At 27.1% G+C, this 26,716-nt stretch overlaps 1 protein-coding gene across 4 annotated transcripts in view; it reads right to left on the bottom strand.

Moving 5' to 3' along the window:
* LOC107455346 (atrial natriuretic peptide-converting enzyme) overlaps positions 1 to 26,716 on the bottom strand; it is a 396,108-nt gene that overhangs the window by 124,626 nt on the left and 244,766 nt on the right. The window contains exon 1 of one of the 4 annotated variants that reach the window (XM_043056527.2): positions 5,200 to 5,342. The exons of the other annotated variants lie outside the window; for them this stretch is intronic. The gene's annotated coding sequence lies outside the window, so the exon portion shown is untranslated. Of the gene's footprint in view, positions 1 to 5,199; positions 5,343 to 26,716 lie in introns of those variants that run through there. 4 annotated transcript variants of the gene reach the window in all.

Here is a 26,716-nt window from a genome sequence, read left to right as displayed (position 1 = left end):
TACTTTGTTACAATATAATATTCTAATACCAAAAAAAGTACTTGCGTGGCGTGAAAATATCTTTTGTGATGTAACTCTTTCAAAAGTACATAAAAATGGTTGCCATCAGGGGTGTACATGTAGATTTATTAAATACACCTTGTGCGCCACCTAGGAACCAAATCTATAACCCGACACTCGAAATTTTTGCTCTGTTACAATCGTACCCTGTTACAATTGACCCCACTCTCCCCTACTGCACACTGCGAAAGGAAAGTATCGTCTAAATTCTGAAATATGGTAAAATTTACTTTGCTTCCGGCTCCATGGGAATATCTAAAAGCACGGTATTCTTTACCGAAGCGCCTTGGTAATAATTTTGGCAAAATTAGCAATAAAATATGGTTTATAATGTACGATAAAATTTGATAAATGTCCTAAAATTATGTATGTTTATCGTGATAGCATCGGTAGAGCATGGCGCTAAAATCCTTTATTCGGTTAAATTTACTTTTTAGTTTTATATTTTCTGCTAATGTGTAGTAATAACAACTATAATTTAGAAAACTGCTGCCATATGAACGGAAAAATCGCCAAATAAAAGGTTTTAATACCGTATGTTTTGGTTTTTATAACCATAATTGCAGTTTTTATCAGAAATGTCATTACAAACAGTATAATAATTTTACCAGAATTTTTTCTCTGTGCAATAAAGAGTGATTTCACAACAGAAATAAAAAAAATCTATATAATAAAAATTTTCAATTAATATAAGATTTTATTATTAATGCTATGAAAACGCTACATTATATGTGTTACTAGGCTTTTATGATTTATGATCAACAAAAAATATACTTTATCCACGTGTTATGTTAACACTAGAAAAAAAAAATTCTTTAAGAGTAAAGTTAAGCTTAGAGCAAAAATTATCGGTATTTCTCTAACTTTATCAATTTGGATATTTAAATATTCTGATTTCGGAAATATTCTTTTCTTTGGTTAGAGAGGAAGTGCTGTTAAGAAACGTCTAACTGTCTTTACGGTTGTCTCTACCACTATTTGTAATTTAAATGTATTGAAATTCATTTGGTTTAAAATCAGGCAAGAATTTTTACATTCATTTAATTTGAATTTTAACTTGTCACTAAACCAAAACTTTTTAACAGTTTAATTTCGTGAAAATAGAACAATATTCTTGGCCATTCCCCTGCGGAAGGAGAATCAAAAATTCTAATTTTTGGCATATTCTAATGAATAAGAATGATTTATTTAGAAATTGTCATTTGGTACTAAGATATTTAAGGTACAGACACAGAGTTATGAAACATTACAACAAATGTATCATTTCCTATATAACGTATGTAACAAAACTATGTAATCACCATATATTAGTTGTAAGTCATTTATTAAATTTATCAGATGCTTTTGTAACCTCAATTATTAAAATTAAAGTAACAAATATAATAAATAAGTCCTTGAATGATGTACCGAATAAAATGTTGCAATCAATCCGTATGCTTAAAATATCTCATATTATAATCAATTAGTGCGTATTATGAATCAACATTCTTGCAAATCCTTATTAAACATCTACTCTTTGATCCTTGATCAATAGATGTTTCAGTTGGGACTCTATTTTTGGAAGGCCTCAATAGATAATCAAATGATTAAGAATCGTTGTTTGGAAATAGATATACATTATTCCTTTCATAATCATATTTATTTATTCTCTTATTTTAATCTTATCATATAACCTATATACTTTAAAGTTTACTACTTTGAATCCTTAAAAATATTTTAAATCTTTTAACGTATTTGTAAACAATAAAGATTTAAACAGTTTATAGGGAAAGTATGAAGATTTAATATATTTAAGAATGAAAACATAGAAATTGCGCTAATTTTTAAACCAGACTGTTTCTAGCATTTTAATGACAAAAGTGTCATCATTTTCAGTGTGCTTGGGGCACAAAAATTTTCGAGCATTTTTTTTTCTATTTAAAAATAATGAAATTAATTTTCGTATTAATTATCTTAATTATTTTTAGTAATTGCTTTCTTCTTATGTAGTTTATTTCTCTTTAAGTTTTTTACACTTTCAATGAAATTATTAAAAGTTACTTTTTTTCCAATCTGAATAAGTATTGCCATTTTTGCCAAAATTTTTATGGTTGCCAAAATGTGAACGCTCATTTCTTTCGATTTTAATTTTATAGTAACTGATTTTTTTTTCTTGGGCATCTTTTTCTATTTTGTTTTTCACTTTTTCAATAAAAATTTAATGGAAAATATATTTGAATTTTATTATTGAAAGTACTACTATATATTGAAAGTACTACTGTCAATTTAAATCTATTTCGGAAAAAGAATACAATACGTTTTTATATAGAAAGAAAGTAATAAGGATTTATATATTAGGTTCTTATTTCCATATTTTTTTAAGAAGAAATTTAATAATATCACCATTTTAACGAAATGACCACAATCAAACATCAATTACATGCACAGGTTTTGAAAAAGCGCAACAATCTGTGTAATATTATTCTATTTGTGGCTAAAAGAAGAAAGATATTATTTAAGTGTGGAAGAAAACTTATTTTTATTAGTGCAATCAGTTTTCTTTGTTCAACAAACATTTATTTATTGAACATCATTTCTCATATAGGCTTTCACTTTAGCTCGAAGCTCAAAGACATTGCTTCTCACATTTTTATGAGGCTGTTTGTCACTTTAAATTATTTCAGTTTCAGTTTTTTATTTCGGGTTTTTTCCCTTTATCTAACGTTATGTTTGACAAGTTAAAATAAATAGGAATGGTGTATTTGTAAGAAATATTTTTTTCAATTCCTTTTTTTGTTGCTTTGCATGGAATCTGTGTTTCGTGTAGAACATATAAATTATAAAATATCGTATCAAAAAATTTCAAGTTCTAAGAAAAACTATTATTGTTTAAATAAATAGTGATTTTTATCAATAGCAACGTCTATAACTGAACAATGCAAACTCGATGGTTTGTTTATATAGAATTTATATAGAAGTAAATATTAGAAAATATAAAAAAAATGTAACATCTTAATGGAGATCAGTAAAACATAATATGCCAATCGCATGCCGTAAATATATGCCAAAAATAAAGTAAGCAGCTAAATTTTTTTTCTCTTACAAAAGCTTTAAAAATACAGAGATTTACTTTATGCATAAGTTATACTGATACATAGTTATTAAATTATGTGCATTTATTGACAAAAGAAATAAGACACTCTTCATAATATGTTTAACAGAAATATATATCCTATTCAATTTGATCATTATATTTTCAGATATATTGATTTGATTATAGATTCTGATTGATGTTTTTGACATTGTTCTGAATATTTATTAAATTACATGCATTTATTAGCAAATGAAGTAAAACATTCTTCATAATATTTGATCTGTTTGACAGAATTTATGTAATCGTAGCTTATTCATATTTTTAAGTGATACATAAAATCTTTATATAACTTGTGAATCAAAAATCTCTTCCCTTTATAGAAAAGTAACACTACACTGTAAGAAATTCCGTATCCGGTAAGATGTTTCGGCACTCAGATTGGATTCCACTTTTAACCGTTACACCATTTTTCCGGAACATGTTAAGAAACAAAAAAATCTGATTTACAGAACTTTTTATAGTAATAATTACTGTAGAATCTCTGACTCACTCCAGTTGTATAAATATTAATGTAAACATAACGGTATAGTATTTTGCGGTAAAGATTTATTTCACTGTAAAATTGATTTTACGGATGATGTGCCGGTACTGTATACCGTAATTTTTTAATGTGTGGTCATCACAAAACATAAATTGTCCATAAAAAAAAATTTTTAAATAAAAATTACAAAAAGCTAAGACTCAATAATACTCTAAAAATTGAAAGTGGTGGCAAAGTCTTAGGTTTCCTAAAAATTTCTTTGACTTTCTGAGAAAATTTCTGAGACATTTTACTAGAGAATAAAATTTGCTTGAACGCACATGAAGATATTGGGAAGCACAACCTATGATAATTTAAATATAGTTTTCTTACATGTATTGTTTTCATAATTAAGTTTGATATAAGATTGTTTGTTTTTATTTATTCGTTAATTTAAATGGAAAAAAATTAAACCTGATTTCTGTCGTTGAGCTACATTATTTAAGAACATAATAAATATAAAAACATAACTTATTATTTTCTTTGGAGTTTTCTTTCGTTTTATAGTAAATGTTTTTCTAAAAATACTCTACCAAAACTAACAAAAATGTATCTCTTTTAAGAAAATAAAAATGACGGGAGATGTATTTTTTATAAGTATCAGAGGAAAGGGTAATGCCTATAACAATGCAGCATTCACTTTCTTACTCATTTAAAAAGCGAATGTTCGAACCAAATATATTTTTACTTATTTAAAAAAAATTTATCTATGACTTTTTATTCTAACTATTTTTATTTCTTAACATCCTATTAGTATCTTCACTGCAAAAAGAAAGAAAAAATTACAGCTGGCGAGCAAGTATAACACCTTTTATTTCGCAGAAATATACTGTTATTTAAAAAACAGACACCTGTTTATTGAGAGGTAATGTCTTTTTTTGATAAACAAACTTTGTTATTCGAACAAAATTCTAAAAATAAATATAGCATTGTGAAAGATGTGAGCCAAGAGTAGCATTCGTACGGCCTGTCAATGCTGGGATTCGAACTTGGGTCATCTCATTGGGAAGCTCTCTAAGCTACCTCAGATTCAGCATCTCAATACGAAGAAAAATCTTAAGCTTTTTTTTTTAATCTTATATGTCTTACTTATTGAAATACTACTTAAGCGTAAAAGCGATTAAAACCCTTGTGAATCACCTGTATGAAAATGTCTGGCAACTTAACTAACAAGAAATGCAATCCATATAAATATAATAATTAGGTAGAGTATCAATTTGGCAATGAATCAAATCACAGTTTTATTTATACGATGTTTGCAACCATAAAATAATTGACAAAAAAGAAGAGTAAGTATATAAAAAAATTTTGAAAAAAGATTGAGTTATCATATGGTAAGCAATATTGCACGGTTTTGTCAACAAAGCATAAAAAAACGGTAAAATATGAAAAACGTAAATAACATAAAAAAACGGCAATTTTTAACTGTGTCATTTTAAATCTTAAATGATTATTACTTGATTGACAAAAAGAAAAACATACTTACAACACTAAAAAATTAGATCCAAGACAAATCTTCTCTTGTTCTATTACCACTCCAGAAAATACCAAAACAATCTATCGCAATTCACAAATAATCCATGATAGTACAAACTGCCCGAGCAAATATCAATTAAGTATCGAATTTCAAAATATCCAATGAATATTCAAATGTATAAACAAGCTTTAGTTACGTTTGATATCAAGTTTACGTTATTCAGGAAATAAAACACGTGCTCTTCCCAGAGAATAAACGGTAGTCTGAAGTCTTAGGAAGACGGACTTGGATATCTGAAATCAGCGATGCATAGCTTGGCCGCTGAACTGTATCGTGACTTGAGCGTAAAATAACAATAGCACAAATCCTCAAGCATTCGGTCAGCTGGACGCAATGCTTCCAGGTATGCTTCGTCTTTAGACAATAATTTTTAATGCAGAAAATCAATAAAAGTAAAGGCATCAAAATAGATTCAATTTCCCGTTTATTGAACACATTTATTAGCTATGAACGGAAGATAAAAGAGGAAAAAAATATACTTAAAAAGAAAAGGATGTCTTTTGTTTGGTTAGTTCTACGTGCGCGAAGATAACCTGCTAGCGATTAAGATAATGAAAAGCATTTTAATAAGACAAAGAGCACAAAAAGCAGGCTTTCCCCTCAAAAGCTATTTTAGGTGGCGTTGTAATTAGAATTCCACTCGTGTAGATGTTTAATAGTTTTACTTCCTTTAATAGAAGAATGTAAAGAGAGAGTGCGAAGAACGTTTATTGTACTTTCGCTGAATCAATTGAATTTCCATTCATAAATAAAACAACAATTACTATTATTGATCCGCTTGGTAAATAATGATTATGTTTTGTTTTAGATTGAGGCAATTTTATCTAATGTTAGTTCTTGGTTAAAATTTTTTCTTGAAAATATCAAGTTACTATGAACTTTTAAGTAAAATTGCAATCTCTTAATTTAATGACTCATGGAAGTTAACTAAAATTAGTTTCTGTGAAAACGTTTCTAGTGATTTAGTTTTCTTTTGCTAAAATGTAGAATTGGTAGATTTTTGAGCCTCAAATTTACGAAAGGTAAAGAATAACATTTTAAATTTGCATAGCATTTATGCTGCTTGTTTTTTATAAAAAAATTCATGAAAAAACAGCTTATTAAATTTTATACTGTCAAATCGATCAAGCTTTTTAGCGTTCATCTCTATGACTTATTATTTTAAATTAGACTATAAAAAAATCTCGTAGTTTTGCGGCATGGAAAAGTTAGTTTATAAAAAACGTTCATAAAAAAACGTTGAAAACTTAGCGTTTATATAATACAATATTTATAATTTATATTTTTAAAATTATCCACAACTTGCTGTCCTCATAAGTTGAAAAAAAAATCATGAACATTTAATTCCGTTTTGATTATTTTTGACTACTTGAATGTATTTTTCGTTGCAAATAAGATTTTTTTATAGACATTATTTTTTAGCAGAATGGTGTTTTGCAAAAAAATTTAAAAAATTTTATAAGTTACATTTATATGGATTACACAAAACCAGTTGGCCCAGATAAAAAATTCCTACTTGCAACAAAAACTATATTTATAGTGAGCATTTAGCCATACTTTAAAAGAAGTCTTTTAAGAAATGTTTAAGTGGACATAACATACTAGACAACAGACAAAAACATAGTTCCGTTCAGAGTTTTGCAATCAATATTACATATAAAATTTTGCAACTAACTATACCAGGTTCATATGAAGTTTCTTTTCCATCATTTTCAACAATCTTTAATCATTTTTCTTGCACTTTTCAAATCATTCTTCATATGTATTTAGAGTAGCAGCCAAAATCGTCTTCATTTTGAGCATATTCTATAGCTGCTGGGCCTACAATTATTTCTTCCAAAACTGTCAATAGCCTTCAGCAACCATCGTTAAAACATTTACAGCTAAATAGGTTGCAATTTTAACTATTTATATTAAGAATATCATTAATTCTTTTCTTACATAATTTAAATTTTTTCAATAAAATAGTTAAAATGATAGTAGTTACTAAAATATTTTCACAGGAGTGAGAAAATCCATAAATCTATTGGCACACAAGCTCATTTGTTCATACATATTACAACACGTCTTGCGACGCGTGCTGCACTCGAACTATTATGCTATAACTGATATAGTTTTACGAAAATCAATTCAATAGTTGGGTACAATAATCTTAAAAGGATAAACTGTGGAAAAATTATTATTTTTTAGTTAAGTTTACTGTGTTGTTCCCTCTTGAATATATTTTTAAAACATAAATAGATTAAAGATTACTTTTACAATTTTATTGTCGAATTTTGTAAAGGTTCTTTGAATTTCTCCACTTGACTAAAACTTATGTCCATACTGTATTTTATACACATATTATGTATACCCTTCTCAACATTTCTCAAAGATGTTTATTAAGTAAAAAAACAAAATATAAATTAGCTATTTTAATTACTGAAATCGGTTGATCCAGTACCCATATCAACCGTGTCAACTAACGTCTCGTCACCCGTGAGTTAAATGAAGATTATTTTATCTTCCATCTTGATGTTTCATTGTAGCTTTGAAACAGAAGGCCAGAGATGAAACGGTAACCGTATTACGAGAAAAATAGATCATTTATGTTACGAACCTTTCTTTCTTCTACTAATGGAATTGTTGGCAAAGCAATTTCTTCGCTTAAAGTAGGGCGGCAGGTAGACTTTTTTCAATTCAACCCTATTATTTTATTGATATAAGGGGAGTAAATGGCTTTGTAATGTATATCACTACAATTGAAACCATCAAAATGTAGTTTTTTTCACAAACTGAATATTAAATCACGGGCATTAGGCGAGGAAAAGCATTTTCGTAAATAGTTGTAATACTACTATAACTATTGTAATTTTGGATATTTAATGTAGGTTTTTAATGTAACAATTTCCTATAGTCGAAATTAGGGTAAGTGGCTGGTAGAAGATTTTTAGATAGTGTAATAAAACGTTTTTCTATTAACATATGGAAATGGAAAAGGAATTCACTTATTTTTTTCTGCAAAATGGTTTTATCAGAAATTTTATACTTAATTTTTTTTGTATGACGGTAATTTAGAGAGTGGTTTTTAAGAAAAATAAACTCTAAAATTCCTAATGCTATATGCATTTACATGGGTCAGAAAATTAATAGAAAATATCGTACTAAGTCTCTTAAAGCAGCAGTTTTTTCATTAATAATTAGCGAATAAAGCATATGTTTTTTAAATAATAATAATTTCAGAGATTCCACTATGAAGCAAAAAAAATCAATCTTCAACTTTAAACATTTTTTTTTAATTAATAGAAAAAACAAATTGAATTCACAAAATACGAAAGCAATATTTTATTTAGCAGATTTAATTAAGTTCTCGTATCTGCAAAATTAGATAAATTGGACGAACCCAATAATTTCGAATTGCATGAGCAATATCTACATGTATGCTTTTATTCAGGCTATGTCAAAACATCGAAATAAAGGTAAAAAAAATCTAGCCATATTGATAATTCTTAAAAAACAATTTCAGAATTTTCATATATTTTAAATTTGTTTCTGTATTAAAGTATAGTCGAATTCTTTTAATCAATACAGTAAGTACAAATAGTTAAAAATTAAATATTTGATTTGAGTAAAAATTTTTCAGACTGTGACTTTATTTTGTATGACAAATAAACTTTGAAACGCACACTAAAAAGCAAATAAAATCTTCAAAGTATTTCCCCATTTTTTATTATTGTGCATATAATTAAATGGAAATTCTTATAATATTATTGTCTTATAATCTTATATATATTTTTATAACTTACGAATTGAATATAGCTTCGTAAGTTATAATTTAACTTACTTAATTAACATATTTATTAGGTGCGTTACTAAGTTGACATTTTAAAAATCACGTAAACTTAATTCATCTGTTATGAAGTGGACAGAAAACGAAGAGAAAATTATTTAATATTATAATCATATTATTATATCTTACAGTTATAATATTGTTGCTTAATATAATTAATATATAAATTATATATATGTATGCAGGATTTGTAATTGATCATCAGCCTTGAAGGAACCATCAACTTCCTAGTTTAACGACGCCTAAGAGTCTGAAAGGGGGAAGTCCCGAAATCTATTTTTCATAAACAATTTATTTCTTAAAAATTATAAGAATTAAATTTATAATTAAATAAATAGAAATTCAATTAAAAATTGTATAAAAATGTATAAAACTTGAATTAAAATTTTACATAATAATCATAAAATTTTAGATAAATTTTCATATTTAATATATATTATTATATTTATAATTTTTAAAATAAATTGTAATTAACATTTTAAATTAATTTTGATTAATTTTTTCTTGTTCAGTGTCGAGAAAAATCTAAATAAATTAGGGAATGAGGCTTTTGATTTCGAAGCGAGCTAGATCAGTTTTCAAAAATTTAACCAGAGGGAAAAAACATTCCATACAGATGTTCGGATTTGGCTGGTTGGCTGAAGTTTATTGAGCCAGAAATAACTATTCCGCCTCGGTTACTAGGTTAAAAAGTTACGCTTTTTTAATTACTGAATTGTTTTGTTAAACTATATAAGATTGTCTTATATAGAATCACCGAGAAAAAATCCTTAAGTTTGTTCTTCGAAGGTTTTAATTGTCTAATATTAATAAAAATACACTTAATATTAATGTCGATCCGCATAAATTAGTTTTTTTTTCTTCTTTTTTTAAAAGAATAGATATTTAATCTTATTTTATAGTCTTAACACAAATTAAATGGAATCATTTTATCAATCATTCAATCAAGTCATTTTATTCTAATTTACTTTATTACTCTATTTTTTTAATTTACTTTTTAATTTTATTTAAATGGGTTATTAATTATTATATATTATTTTATTTTATACAGTTTATTTTATATATTATTTTCTTTTGTGTATTATTTTCTTCTATATCTTATTTAATTTGTAGAGTTAAATAAAAATGATTTAGTTTGTTTCAAAATCAAACATCTCAGATAGTATATAATTTATTTTAATTAGTAATACTTTGTAATTTAAAGACGAACAAAAATAATATGCTATATAAAACAATCATTAGACCTGTCTTAACTTATGGATCTGAAACATGGTCCTTAACTAAATCACAAGCAGACCTGCTTGCTAATTTTGAGAGAAAAGCCATAAGAAAAATTTTTGGTGCTATAAATGTGGATGGCTTATGGAGACAACGGCATAATTTTTGGCTATATAGGCTATTCAAGGAAGCTAATATTAACAAATCAAAATAAGTCGCTTAAAGCTTGCGGGTCACATCTGTCGAATTGACGCGTTGATTTTTTTTTAAAGATCTTCAATCACAAACCAATGGGAACTAGAGTTAAGAGGTAGGACAAAGATCAGATGGCTTGACTGTGTGGAAGACGATTTTAAATCTTTCCACAATTACTAACTAGAAAACAATCGCAAGGAAAATAGCAGTATGGATGAAGGTTCTAGAGATGGCTCTGACCCACAAAGGGCTGTCATACCAATAGCAGAAAAATAATAATTAGTACATATATTAAGTAATATTAGTAATTTTAATTAGTACATAATTTAATTTCTTTTTTTAATTTTATTTTATATTTCATAGATTATTTTATTTATCGAGTTAATGAAGTTGATCAAGCTTGTTTCAAAACCAAACATTTCAGATAGTAAATATTATTTCTAATGACATTGGAATAAATGAGGTGCAAAACAATATGCTTCGAAACAGTTTAGATAATAGAGTTTATACTGCAAATTTGTTTGCACTAAATACCCAATTGACGTGTAAATATAGAGTTTAAGGAAAAGATTATTGAGGTATGTTAAAGTCGTCGTGAAATCCATATTTTCCTGACAAGGAGAACTAAACACAGAAATGAATGGGAAATAATATAGATATGTTTTAAAAAACAAACCCATTCTCAATTTAACTTGATCAAGCTAGTTTTAAAATCAAGCATCTTAAATAATATATAATAGTTTTAATTCATATATTTATTTTCGCTGGTAACCCACCAACATAGCTGTTAATACTTGCTATTTTGTTACATTTTAAAATAGAATAAATAAAATAGCAATAAATACATATGGTATACATTTTAAGCAACTTAAGCTTCTAATGTCATACTTTACTAAATTATTACTTTTAGAAAACAATCAACTAATTAATTTCCCGTCACAGCTAATGTCCACAAACTTCTATCCAGTTTCCGGCTGTGGCGTGATTTATATGGAAACAAAGAAAACCAAACCGTATCCTAGATCGAAACAAATAGGGTCTCTTCATTTCAAACAATGACACTGAATCTTCCACAACAATTCCCAGAGCTGGCGACTATCGAATAGCGCAAGGAATCTTCGCCAAAGGTAGAGTTTTACTGAGACTATTAGCGCGTCACGCTGCTCTGAGCGCCATGATGACCGCGTCATTTCATAGTCTTTGATGCAAATCAATAATGGATAAAGACGATTTCAATCTCTGTGGGTCGAAAACCAATGGAACTTTATTTGTAACAAGAATTTGATAGAGAAACATCTAGAATGAATGTCACGTTATTTGGAAAGACTAGGTTCGAGATTTTCCTTTAGGGCAAATGTAGGAGACAAAGTAAAAAAAGATCCGCTATTTTTACTTTGAATCAATCACAGATTTTGTGATTATAATATATTGTTTTTTCCCTTCCGAGGGAACAATGAAAGAGAAAGGGTTGAATGGCCAATGGAGTTTTGTTTCCATGCAGTTTCTTTTATAATTTAAATACAATGCATTGAGTTTTATAGTTACTTATAAGTGCTTGGAATAAATTATTAACACGTTTTGATTCCAAAATGTTTTGGTTGATTTATTTTATACTTAAACGAATTTTATGTAATATTGCACTTTTTTTTACGAATGCAAGGTTTTTTTTTTATTACTTAAAACTGAAAATTTTTTTAAACTAAAAACGTTTCTTTTAAAATCCACACACACTGGAAAAAATATGGTAAAAATTACCAGAATAAGGTAAAAATTTACCGTGTTTCTGACTCAAAGGAAGCATCGAAAAGTTCGGTAATTTTTACTAAAGCACCTTTTCAAATTTTCGACCTTTGAAAATTGACCTTTTTCGATGTACCATTTCTCAGCATCTAAGAAAGATTTTGTTTAATATATTTCTTAGAATATCAAAGCTTATCTATAAATGCATGTTTTCACTGTGACAGCTGTTAATACATATCTCTGGCAGAAGTTTTTTTTAAAAAATTATGAACTGGGAATTTTTGATTTTTTAATAAGTTTCATAATTTTTAAGCAAGAATCTTTCATAACTAAAAATGTATTTCTGTTAACGCTAAAATATTATCACAGCCTACAGCTGATATAACTTCAAATATCCTCAAAAATTTTAAAGCACTATCATGAGTAGTTTCTTAGAAAAGGAACATGGAAAAATTGATTGTCTGAATTGATTTTTAAATAAGATTGTTTCAGTTTTAAATGTACTGGAGTACACTAACTATAGGTTTATCCAGTAGCATTCAAAAATCACATTTTTTACGCAAAACTCTGTAAAATATGTAATTTGTTATTGAAGAAAATTTTTATTTAATCGATAAATTAATTTAAAATGCAAAATAAGTCATTGAATTTGCTTTTATGCAAGCATTTACAACTTTATAAATATTATTAAAATGTACAGGTTTTAAATAGTTCAGAGTTTTTTTTTTAAAGTATATATTATAGGAATGATTTTATATTATCTTATAACCGTTGTTGAACAGCCGATCCAATATTGAATTTGCGACTACCAATGTTAAACTCTGTAGCCTTGTAATTTTGAACCCAACAAAGAAGACAAGAGAATTTCTGGATCAAGTATGGGAAGAAATTTGCTTCATGGAGAACTTTTAGATTGAATAAAGTCGTATTTATGTTACAAGGAGAAGAAAACAACTCCCACGGTTAACCAAGGGGACTCTATCCAATGATCCGTCTACCTTAGAGGATATTTAACTTCAGTTCCGAAGTTGGTGAGAGCCGAGTGAGGAGTTTGTATCGACCAGCCATCGCTGGAATTTGAACCCGGTTCATCCTACGGAGAGGCACTCTTTCTATCATCTAAATAAATTGAATAATAAAAAATTAAACTTTTTTTCACATAAAGAATCATTCCCATTGAGCATTAAGAAATGTGGAAAAGCGTGTGTGGAAATTTAAAGACACAATGTTTTATCTACTTAGTGTTCAATCTAAAAGAAAAGTAAGCTTACGAAAAAGAAAAAGTTTAACTTTCTTCTATTCATATAACTCAAATAATAAAACGTTTTTTTTCTTCATTCATATAAAAAATAACTCTTAATTTTGCCTTTTAATCTTTTTAAAAGCCTAATATCATATCGTATTCCAGATTACGCTATTTAATACTACCGATCAGCAAAGTTAACTACTTAAAGATATTAATCTTGTAAATTTAAAAAAAAAAATGTGAAAATGCAATAAGCTTTTTATTTATTGATTTTACTGTTCATTATTACGGCACACGTACATTTAATTGTTTGCTAAAACAGTCTGTAATAAACTATTTTATATTAACAGAAAGCAAATAAAATGTATAAAAAACTCACTCAAAAATCGAGTAACAATTTCAGCAAACAGAATATTTTATTGTTCCCCGAGGTAAAACGAAACGGGAAATTGACAGTAATTTAAATGAACAAGCAAATTTAGAAATAAATTGGGAGAGTAGAATAGTTTTATTTTAAGCAAGATAAGATTAAGAGAGTTTCAGTAAAATCGATGGAGCATGAAATTTCATATAGGCGAATGGAAAGACCATAAGGACTTAAATTCATTATTGCCTTCTTCTCAGGGTCAAAGGAAGTGGCAAAGAAATTGAACTTAAGGAACATTAATTTCCGTAATAATGCTCTGATGAAAGAAAATCTTAGCCAGCCGTGAAGTTATGCTGTCGTTTGCTTTGCGCCAAGTGAAGCCAAGTGAATCGAGAAGCTCCCCGTCAACTATTCAACAGTTTATGCTCATTTAATTATCTGCCGACTGGGGAAGCTTTTCGCATCTTTCAAATTGTCATTTGCATGCGGCGGGAAGATATTTTGGATGGAAAAAAATGTCGCGAAAGAAATTGGGGAAAAGGTTTTGTTAAGCTTATTAAAAGGCTTTATTTTAGTTTAATGCCGAAGTAGTTTCCGAATGTATCGTTGTTAAAAAGGCATTATTTTACTGAATTTTTTTTCTTTCAGCATAGAAAAAAATTTAAAAATTAACTTTACCATGGTATATTTTATTAACTTTTCAAGAGTAAATTGTTTTAACTAAGCTGAATAAAACGGCATAAATTTTTAAATATATTTGGTAATTTAACTTTATTTACATTAATAATGAAAAAAATTGTTTTATAAATTAACAGAGATAACGATATTTTTTGTAACGATAACGATAGTTGAATAGCATACGAGTTAGTATCGGCTCTGCGGCAGTGAATTGCAACAGATTACGTTATCTATGTAATAAACAGATAATCTATGAACTGAATTTATTGCAAATATAAACTTGTAAAAATATAAAAATAAAAAGTGTCAGAAGTATCACTTTAAGATTGTGGTACTTATGTTTTCCTGAGGTAGGCTAATGAAATGAAAATGATTGTAGCGTACACGATTGTACACTACAACGATCGCAGTGTGTAAATTATCGTACTGTAAGATAATGAGAGTTCTGGTAAAAAAAAATATTTTGGTTGGCTGATAAAATTAAAATCTAAACATTTAAACCATTCATTTGGTAATTTTTCCGTTCACGTGGAAACGGTCTACCGGAAATTCTGGTTTTCAAAATTATTGTTCTTCTTACTTCATATTTAGTGAAAAAGGCAAAATTGAAAAGTAAATTTAACCTAATAAATGATTTTTATGTCATGCTCAAAGGTGTCATGCTAATTACCAAATCTTATTGCGTTTTATAAAACCATATTTTGTTAGTTTTACCAAATCGTTACCAAAGCACTTACTGAACAATTCCAGAAGAGCCGCAATTAAGGTAAATTTTACCATATTCTGGTAGTTTTGACCACACTTTTTTTCTCAGTACTACATGGCTATGTTTCAATTGCTTACCTTTGTTTTGAAAAATACAAAAACATTTCGCATATATAATTTATAACTTTAATATTTTAGTATGAACATCGTTTTAGTCCAAATAAATCCACACCTAGTTTTTGTGTCGTTAAACTGTACAACCAATCAAGCCTCAAATTAAACATGCAAAGAGATTTTCTAGCTTTGATAAAAAATGTGGCTTGGGGTGGATAAAAAAAGCATACATCTAATTAGAAAATTTTTTTTTTAATTATCATCATGAAAATCTTAACTATTGTAAATAAATGTATTTATTAATAAATAGAGAGTTTTATGACTCTTCTTGGGAAGATTAAAGCAGTAGAATGGCTCAAATGTTTGGTTTTTCGAATGATTAAATTTTAAGCAATTAACTAAGAACGAAAAAAAATGCAATTTCACATTATATTTAACTTTACTATTTCTTATTTGATTATTAAGATTTTAGTAAGAATTTCTCATAGCAAAACAAAAATCAAAGATAAGAAAACTTATTCCCGAAACTGACTTTTTCTGTAAGACAAAATAAAATTTTAAAAAACAAAATACCAAAAAAATATCAAGAAAAAAAAAGACAAAATCGCATGTACTTTTCAAAATTGTTTAGCAAATAATTTTTGGAACATTTTATAGTATACTTTAAATAGAAATATCTATTTCTTCTACATCATTTTCCCAAAAGAACAGAACATATTCAATACACTAGTTTCAAAGTTACTTGAATGGTTGTAAGAAACTCGTCACATATTTACGAAGGGCAATATCGCCTTAAAATGGTAGCCACACTGAAGTCTTAAGATTCTATGGGTACGATAAAAAAATGCTATTCCTTGGCATACCATTCCATCTCATCACATCCACCCTTAGATGGGCTCTCCAAATGTGCCAAGCGATCGCTAACTGACGGTCATAAAGTAATGTCAGTTCCACCAATGACGAGGTGCTCGGCGAAAAATTTTAAACGACTTCTAGAAGGGATGGTTGCTATTTTCTTTATTTTTTTTATGGGCCTTTGTGTTTCAAAAAGTAAACTGGTGAAAAGATCTGAAAAGTATTGGATGATTGGAAAGTGAGAATATTTGGAGAAGAGCATGAAAAGTGTAGTGGAATGAGGGGAAAAGTTTTCAAGATGTCTGGAGTTGTTAGGGGTTCAGACAAAATAGATCTTTCTTTCGAGAGAAAAATGGGGAAATGACTTGATGTTGCATTTTATTTTTTTTTAAAAAAGAAACTGGCGATGTTTAGAACTTTGTTTTAGGGCAGATTATCGATATTTGCATATTAGAAAAAAAGTATCTCTGATAAAGATCTTATCAGCATTTTTTTTTCGAAGAAAGAAAACTTCTTACTTGATGAACTGAAAGAGAAAGGAGGGAAATTTTTCAAATGCTATTTGGCTTGGTATTAAAAAATTCGATACAAAAATATATGGTTATAAGCATAACTTTGTTTGTACGTAGATTTTCGATAAAGTTTTCATTAATTCAGAAAATAAATTTTCAATTGTTTATTTGAATTTTCTCATCACGGAAAACTTAAATGTTTGAAACTTTTTTCAAAACGATGGAGATGAAAATTACGATATTGTCCTACCCCAAGATAACATTCCCCATGAAAAAATTTCCCAAGATATCTAAGATAAAATTTTTGATGGTACCATCAAAAGACTCTGATGGTTTATTTTGGTTTCAATATGATTCTTGATCCAACATGTCGTGTTTTGAGATAAGTGGGTTTAAAGTTTTCATTGCTAAGGAAAATGCATAAGAAATGCTTTAGCCTGCTTAAACGAAGATTACCTTCAAGTTGAATTATGAGTTTGCTAGTTTTGCTGCTGAAAAGAATGCGTATTTTCATACTTACACTTGTTCTTAGTCCAAAACGCGTGTTTTTCGAGCTGTGCCACTATTGCAGCCCATGAGCGATGTGTTGATGGCCACTATCATACAACAATGTCCATCAAGTTTTGATGGTTAGTCCAACAAACTTTTATCATTACAAAAAGTAAATTATTGCTTTAGTCCTATGATGGAAAACCGTCACGAGTTTTGATGAACCAATATCAACCATCATATTTTGATGGAAGATGTAGTTTTTCCATTATGATGGCCAACCAGGAAAGTTATGGTTATAATTGTTGAACCAACAATAACTATTAAAATAAGTACAACTTTGCAACTATTAAATATTAATATAATAATATCATAATAATTCTTTTTAAATAAACAAATAAGTTGATGTTGTTTAGAACTTTGTTTTAGGGAAGATTATCAATATTAGCATTTTAGGAAAAAAAAATTATGATAAAGATGTTTTAAGTATTTTTCTTTAAGAAAAATGTTTCATATACTTGATGCTCCGACAAAAAAAAACGAGGGAATTTCTTCTAAATGCTATTTGACTTAGCAAAACGCCTTTGATGCAATTTCACGCATAACGCCTTTCCTAGCTTTTAAATGAATTTTCATTTCGTAACTTTATTTTTTAATCATTCATAATTAAATTAAACCAATTATTTAACTTTAATACATTTTATAAGAAGCGAATATTAATACTCTTATTCTTTTCTTAACAATTAATGTAACAGCCAGCATTTTAATTTACAACAAGTGTATAGCTCATTAATTCACTTTCCCGACTAAATAAAATATCAAAATCTATTTTTTTAAGCTATTTTATTTCACCAACCACAAATATATTTCCCTTACAGGGTTACATTAAATTCTCATGGTCTTTTGGGGGATAAAACTTTAGCCAGATTATTTAAAATTGAATATTTATAACACGTTGTTGGATTTGTTTTTAGCTTTATTATTTAGCGATAACTCTCCAACTTAGGATCTCTTCCCATGAATCTAAGTGCCCGGTAACGACTATTAAAATTGCTAATTTAAAATTCTTCAGCTCATTAAAATTTCTATTGCTAATTTAAAATTCTTCAGTTCATTAAAATTTCTATTGCTAATTTAAAATTTTGCAGTACATTAAAATTTCTATTGCCTATTTAAAATTCTTCAGTTCATTAAAATTTCTATTGCTAATTTAAAATTCTTCAGTTCATAAAAAGTTCTATTGCTAATTTAAAATTCTTAGATATTCACGAAGGTCCATTTCAATACATAGTTAACAATCGCTAACTTTTAAGTACATAGAAGAGCTTAACTTATTTCTCGGCTACCTTAACATCTTTCCGAAAAAAATGTAATAGTATTTATTACTTTTTTCATTAGTGTTCTTTGTAGCATATTTTGTAATTGCTCTTTTATATCGTTAAAAAATCTATTTATCATTCTATTCGCAGGAGTATACGAAGTAAACCAAAAAGTTGAGAAAAATCGCAATCCCGAGTACTTATTGGTTTGGCATTGTGCTGGTTGAGGAAGACTTTGCAACAAGAATAGCATTCAGAATTAGTTTTCACCTTTGAGAATGAAGCAACATTTTCTTCGAAATTCCAGTGCATAGTCCATTTGTCCTTTTGAAAAATCTTTCCCCTTTTCTTTTATTTGTATTTCCGCTTTCCTTGCTTCCTGATGCAGGATTTACAATCGAAAGTTCGCCAATCTTTTTTTTTCTTTTCCACAAAATCCTCCCGCAAAGAAACTTTCAAGAAACAACTCTTAGTTTCTTATCCAAAGGAAATGAAGTGAAATGGCATACATACAAAAGAGAGATTTTTTATCTCATGTGTAAAAAATCTGTGCTTAATTTTTTGAGATAACTAAATTTAAGGAAGGTTAAAACATTATTGGCTAAACCTTCATTTATTTTTTACTTTCTAGTTTAGTATTTTTAAGATTCTTTCTTTTACCCGAAAGTAATATGTTTATCAAGAGTTTCTTTCAGGAGTCTTTAAAAGAACAGCTTTTAACAATTTTTAATTAAGGCATTGTTAATGAAATTATAAATAACCGAATTACTTGGAGATTGTTGCGGAAAAATTTTAATGATATAATTTCTTTTGAGAAATAAAACGCTGATAAGCATATGGGTGTATTTGTATTGGGGAAATATCTAACGTAAAATTTTCAAGGAAAAGTAATTCTTGGTTCGATTAAGTGCATCTTTTAGAATTTTCAATTAAACTAGACACAAATTTGTTATTTTTAACTTTTCCTGGAAAAAAAAACTCCGGAAGGAATTTTTTAAGCAGCAATCCTTAATTTCTTATTCAAAAGAAATGTAGAAAAATGGCATACACACGCAAGAGAGATTATTTATCTTCTCTGTAAAAAATCTGTGCTAAATTATTTGGAGCTAACTAAATTTAACTAAAGTTAAAATATTATGAGCCAAACCTTTTTCTTTTAAATTTCTAGTTCATTTTTTTTGAAGATTTACTTTTGAACCTGAAAGTAATGTGTTAATCAGGGGTTCTTTTCAAACGTATTTAAACCAACAGCTTTTAACTACTTTTAATTAAAGCATTGTTATTGATTATAATTAACAGAATTATAAGTAACCCAATAACTGCACATTTATTTTAATAACAGAATTATTACTAGAAATAAAAAGGTGATAAGCAAAGGGATGTATTTGTAATTGAAAAATATCTGATTGGTAAATGGAATTGGTAAAACTGATTATATCTCCAAAAACACGATGAATGCTAACAAGTAAATGTACAGTTTAGCGCAGCAAATCCTATTTATCCGATTGATGTAGCTTCATTAAACTCTATAATCAACTCAACTTAGTGCTACAAGTGAATAATCTATTTTTAAATTTAGTTTTTGCTTTAAATTTTGCCTATTTAAACTAAACTGTTTAATTTTTAACAATTGTTTTTCAATGTATTATCATTTCTGATGGCTAAATAAAACAATTTTTAAAAGCGTTTAATAGTTATAAAACTAAAACAGTTAAAAGATTGGGAAATTAAAACAATGGTGAATAACTTCAAAATTAAAACAATGCTAAATAACTATAAAATTATTATTACTTTAATTGTTATTAACATTTATTATTACCAGAGCATATTGCGGAACAATAAATCTGATATACCGTAATTTTCACTGTAAAAATTACGGTTCAATATTTTACGGTAAAAATGGAATTTACGGATGATGCCTCCAATATACTCCAATACATTAGACCGTAAATACTCAAATACTTTATACCGTTATTTGATCTGGAATTTTTCACATTGTATAACTATTAAGATCCTGAATAAGCATAGTCAAATAAGCGTTCAGTAACTCGGTACGGTAAATAGGAGTGACCCTGAAGTAAGCGAATTTATTCAACTTAATGAATTAAAATTTGTTATATTCCATTCTAATATACCCTTACGGTCTTCAATATTTACAATAATTAAATAGAATAATTTTAAGAAAATAAATTTCAGAAAATAAATTTGTACCAAATATTGAAATTGCACAAAATAATTATAAGAAAAGAGATAGTTAACAATATCTCACTCGTGTATTATAGACATCTTATTACGAAAAGAATCTTTTGAGACTATTCTGAAACTAAGAAACTCTTACGAAAAATGCACAGAATTCAGTTGCAAATCTTTTTAAGTAACTTTTCAACTAAATAAAATAATTTTGGCTTTGAAACTTAAGTACTTTTTTCAACATTTTAATCAAACATGAGCTAAAAAAAGCTCAATAATGATAAACTAAATTTGTAATAAGTTATAATTTAAATATTTGTCACAATATTCATTCAAGTAATATTTTTGTTAACATTCTAGCAAAAAATTTGTCGAAATAAATTTTGAAGAGTCAAAAGCTTTGTTTCTTCTTCTAAACCATAGAACCTTAAACTTAATCCACCGGATTAGAGCAAATTCTTTCAGACTCCTTTGAAACTTTCTTCGATAATACATTGTAAAAAATTACAGTTTAAATTACGGTATAAAGTGTTGGCACTTTGGGCGCATTATCTGTAAAATCTATTCGACCGAAAAATCCATTTCCATCGTAAAATATTATAACGTGATTTTTACAGTAATATTGATTTAATTAAAGTAGTTCAGTTATTTTACGGTAAATATTAATGTAAAAATTACGGTATATCAGATTTCTTTTTGTTTCGTAACATACTCCGGTAAAAATGGATTTTTGAGTAAAAAGTACTGTCACCCAGAAGGCTGGTACTTTTTATTGTAATTTGATCTGGAATCTTTCACAGTATAATTGCATCGTATGTTTCTTGCCAATATACAGCTTGCAATTGAATTTTAATTAAAAAGAAAGATAATTAGAGTTTGCGCAAAAACTTAAGAGTCTGTTTATATTCTTCTTTTTACTTCAACCCAGTTTTTAGTAGATCACGTTGTAAGCGCAAACTATTTACCCTTAAAGGCTTTTAGACAAAATGATTTCAAAGAAGCTTCGCATGTTTCACTCTCTCATTGATTTTGTTCTGTGTTACGCTTAGTATGTAGCACATATTCTCTTTCCCATAACAAATTGTCTTACTTTACCACGCGATTCAACTCTTTAATGGTTTTCCCTAACTAGATTCCTGCCACAGGATATCTGCCTTTTAACGAGAGACTTTTTTGTAGTTTTTGGTAGACAATAATGTCGAGTCCAGTAGTCAATGCGATGTGAAGCGTTACGTTGCATCGGGGGAGCGATATCGGGTCCTTAGTATCATGCAATCTTTCTAATGATGTCTCCACAGGGACTCGATTAAAAGCAGCTGCTTCTCTTATTCTGTACTTGACAGTCAATTACATCAATAAAACTAGACTCCTTGCATAGACGCGCACAAACCTCAGTAAGTGTGATTTAACGACTTGGTTTCCATTAAGTGCAGCATTTTAGAATTTTTAATTAAACTAGAAACTATTTTTGATACTTTTTTTTTTACTCAATTTTGAATAGAATTGATACTGACAATGCCTGCTGATTGAACTAACCCAAAAACGCCTGAGTCTCGGTCTCTTAAGTATAACTAGAAAAATAGTAAAAGCAGTTTTTGCGTCAATTTTTTTAAAAAAAAGATATTTGTTATTTGCGAGTTTTTGGCGCAAGAGTCATTTTTAAAAAAAGTGAAAAAAATCACAAAAATTATTGACTCAATGTAAAATTTCAAAATATAAAATAAGGGAAAAGCACTTTTTGGATTCCATTAAGGGCAACATTTTGGAATTTATGATTAAGCTAGAAACAATGTGCTATTTCTTCATGTATCGCTCTTAACTTTGAATAGAATTCAAACTAGAAATGCCTGCTAATTGAATTAAACTAAAAATGCCTAAGAACCCTTCAGTTTATTAATATTTAATATAAAACTGGAAAAATAGTTTTAAAAAAATTGCCAATATATTTTTGTTTCTTTTTAAAAAAGTTGAACGATTAACTTAAGTTATAAATGAAATGTAAAATTTCAAAGTATAAAATCAAGGAAAAATACACTGAAAAAATATTTTGGTGAAATTACTGTTTGGTTATGACATTTTTGGTAAAATAAAATCATTATCAATAATAAAAACAAAAATAAACGGTATTTAAAGCATTCATTAGGTCATTTTTCCACTCATATGGAATCAGTTTAACGAAGATTTTGTTTTTAAAGCTATAGATCTCATTTCCACACTTTTAGTAAAAAATACAAAATTGAAAAATTAATTTAACCGATTGAATGGTTTTTCTGCCGTGCTCTAAGGTATCATCATAAAATTATCACATTTTAAAACATATACTAAATTTTATCACACATTATTATAAATCATTATTGTTAATATTACCAATGTCATGACGAAAGTGCTTCGGTAAAAATTACCGAGCTTTTTGGCGTTTGAACGCCCGATACAAGGTCAATTCTACCATATTCTGGCAGTTTTAACCATACTTTTCTTCTCAGTGTACTTCCCTATGTTTTTGCCAAAATATTCGTTGAAAACAAATTAATTTTCTTCTAGTAGAAAATTATTATTTTTTAATTTTCACAACTTTATAAGAGTTTTCGTCTGGACATAGTTTAATCTTTCAATCTTTTTAAATGCTTCTTAATCTTTCTAAATAGAAACTTTTAAGAGTTTTCTTCTGGATATTGCGAAAAACCATTTTCGAGATGAACTTAAAGCTAAAAAAAGACTGATTATAAAACGAACTTTTGATTCGTACTTTCATTGAAAAAAAATAAACAACTCGAAATCTATTATTTTTAAAAGATAATTCTTATAAGAATCGTCCTTAAAAAAGGACTGTGGACTCTAATGGGTAAACCTGATAGACCGGATTTTTATAAGACTTAGAAATGCTTCATTGTTAATAGACTTAGTGAAGTTTTTTTTCATTTATTAATTAAAATTTAAAGGTATTTTTTCATATGTTGAATATGGGAAAAATAATTATGTAGATATATATTTCATAAACAATAAAACCATTAAAATATGTTTATACCATTATCCAATTAAATGAGCATTAAATGTTGTAAACAAGAAATAATAAATTTTTATGCTTTGCTTTTATAATTTTTTATATTTTATGTTTTTGTATAATTTTGCTTAATTTTTTTTTGAAAATGAGAAAACTGAAGATTTTTCTGACTTTGAAACGTGAAATTTCTATTACGATAGTTTAAATAGTATATTTATATATACTTTCATTTTTAAAGATTGCATATTTTAAGAATTTAGGAATTTTAATTTTATTGCTTGATTACTTTGATTACGTTTGCCATTGTTAAAAGAAATGCATAATTTAAATTGTTTTTTTTCGTAGCGCCTATGTAATACGAGAGAGTAGCAAAATAAGACTTTAATATAAAATATCTTTACTTAGTTTTTTTAGTATTTTTCTCCTAAAATATGTCTTAGAAATACAATTTTTTATTAGATTCGTTTTAATGGGCAATAAATAACTATAATGTTGAAAAAGGAATTAAATTTTAAAACAACTTAAATATAAAATAGTTTTTTTAAACTTTAAAACAACTGACTTAAAATTGTGAAACGTTTTGGTTGATTAAAACTTCCATTCATATAAACATATCAAAATTACTTTTAATATAACTAAATTTTTAATTACTTCACAATTTAATCTTACAGACCTTTTTTTACTTGTTAAATGAAGGTTTATAATAAAAGTCTAGACTATTTTTTTAGTTATATTATTCGAAATTATTTCAATCATTATTAGTTTAGCCTCCATAAAGATAGTTGGTTTGGAGTTATTTTTACAAAATACGTGTACCTACAACTTTACTTATATTGTAGGTTAAAAGCTAAATGAATGTATAAAAGATGTCTCCGTAAAAATTAAAATATCAATAAAAGTTGAGAGAATAATGTAAATATTTATTAATTTTAAACTGTTTATTAATTTTGGAACCTAAATATTGTTTTAAAGCACATTTAAATCTAGTATGCTTTACGTTTTTTGCATCTACATTACTGAAATTTCCCTAAGACAACAGTAGACACCAAAATCGTAAATATCTGTAAAAAAAATCGATTTTATAATTTTGACCATTTTATATTAATTAAATGATGCTCAATCACATGCGAAAAGAATTTTTCGTATTTCAGCAATTACGAGCAAGCTATAAGCCAGTTTCGTTTTCTCATCTTCCTGCCATGCCTCTTTATTTACATTTCTACTGTCACCTAAAACTTTAATAATTTTTAGTATTTATGCTCATTATTACTTATAACTTAGTATTTATTGCTCATAATTTTTTAATTCCTTTTGATTAGTTATATAAGTTCTGTGTGTATATTATTAAAATTCATCATTTCAATGAACAAATTTATGAAGAATAAAATAGTGTATTTTATGGCAATTTAACTGTTTCTTTTTATTGTAATACCGTATTCACTTCCACCTTAGCTTCTAATATCTACTACATTAATTTGCTAAATTTAATTATAATTAGTTGGTTCTGATATAAGAAAGCATATTAATTATGAAAATCATAAGAATTATTAAAATCATAAGAATTTGTAAAAAAAAATTACAATATTAGCGTTATTTTGTTTTTTTAATGCAAAAACTTGTTTTTCTCAAAACAAAATTTTACATCAAACTGGAAATTGAAATAGTTCCATGCGCTATACTTCTCTCCCACGAAACTTCTTTGACACAATCTCTAGATTCTAGATCACTAAAAACAACTTGTAGAGAGAAAATTTATAGTCGTAACATATAGTCGTAACGAATAGTCGTAACATATTTTATAGTCATTTCAATGCTCCAAAATGTACATTGAGAGACAATTTTCATGCTTTTTTTTGTGCCGAAACTAGCTTTTTCTACTCTGTATGGAAATTAGAAGTAAGACGTGTTAATTTTTTTCTTACAGTTTGAAGAGAAATGTACAGAGAATTAAAATTAACAAATAATCTCTGAATTTCAGGAAAAATTTAGCGCAAGGAGCTTATTTAGAAATAAATCAAAATTAAAAAAAAATCATGTTATACCATGAATTTAGTATCAAATATTTTTCATGCTCTCTTATCTAAATATAAACAATCCCTGCAAGTTACAGCAATGTAACATTATTTTTTTAAGAAAAACGTATTCAGAGTTCACTGTAACCTTAATCTCTCATATCAAAATTTATATAATTAATATCAAGGATTATATTGCATTAATTAATGCTCCTAAGGAATTGTAAAATATAATGTTAAAGTTTTATTCAGATAAGTTCAAATATTTGAAATTAAGTAATTAACATCTTCTCAAAATCACTTATAAATAAACTGAAATATAAATTTTAGGAGAAAATCAAGTGTTCTAAGCCAAGCAATAACTAATGCTATATGCATTATTCGTGTATTAAAAGATTTATTTTCGAGTATAATTGGTGTCAATAACCTAAAGTCAATAATGAAGTTAAGTCACATCATATTCCAGAAAATCAAGCTTAATGTAGCATATTTAGTTTGTCATAACAGAGTTTGGTTTAGTAAATAATTATCTTATTAAAACATCAGGAGACTCAAACTTTATCTAATAAGTCTTTAAAGATTTATTACAATATCTATAGGGGTTGTCTGAATAATTTCCAAACTTTTAAATAACAAGAAATGTTTAATTCAAATATAACTTCAATGGCTAATGAAGAAATTTATTCATAAGTTGTTTATTTCCAAAAAATTTATCCCTTAAGTAAATAATTAAAATATAATTGCCATAGATGACTTATTTGGTTAAAAAAATTTTGTCCAGTAANTATTATTCTTAATTTTATTAATTTTTAGTCATTTCAACGGATGCAGTGAAATTAGATTATATATTAAGACATTCTACCACCTTACAAAAATTATAAGGAATTTATAAATTTTTGATAAGAAATATTTCTTATTAGTTTTATTATTGTATCTAAATTGTGTTATTATTATTTTTTATTTTATATCATGAATTAATTTTATATTATCAATTAA

The sequence above is a fragment of the Parasteatoda tepidariorum genome, chromosome X2, assembly GCF_043381705.1.
Source record: "Parasteatoda tepidariorum isolate YZ-2023 chromosome X2, CAS_Ptep_4.0, whole genome shotgun sequence".
NCBI classification, from domain to species: Eukaryota; Metazoa; Arthropoda; class Arachnida; order Araneae; family Theridiidae; genus Parasteatoda; species Parasteatoda tepidariorum.
This window is presented reverse-complemented; position numbering and strand designations above follow the sequence as displayed.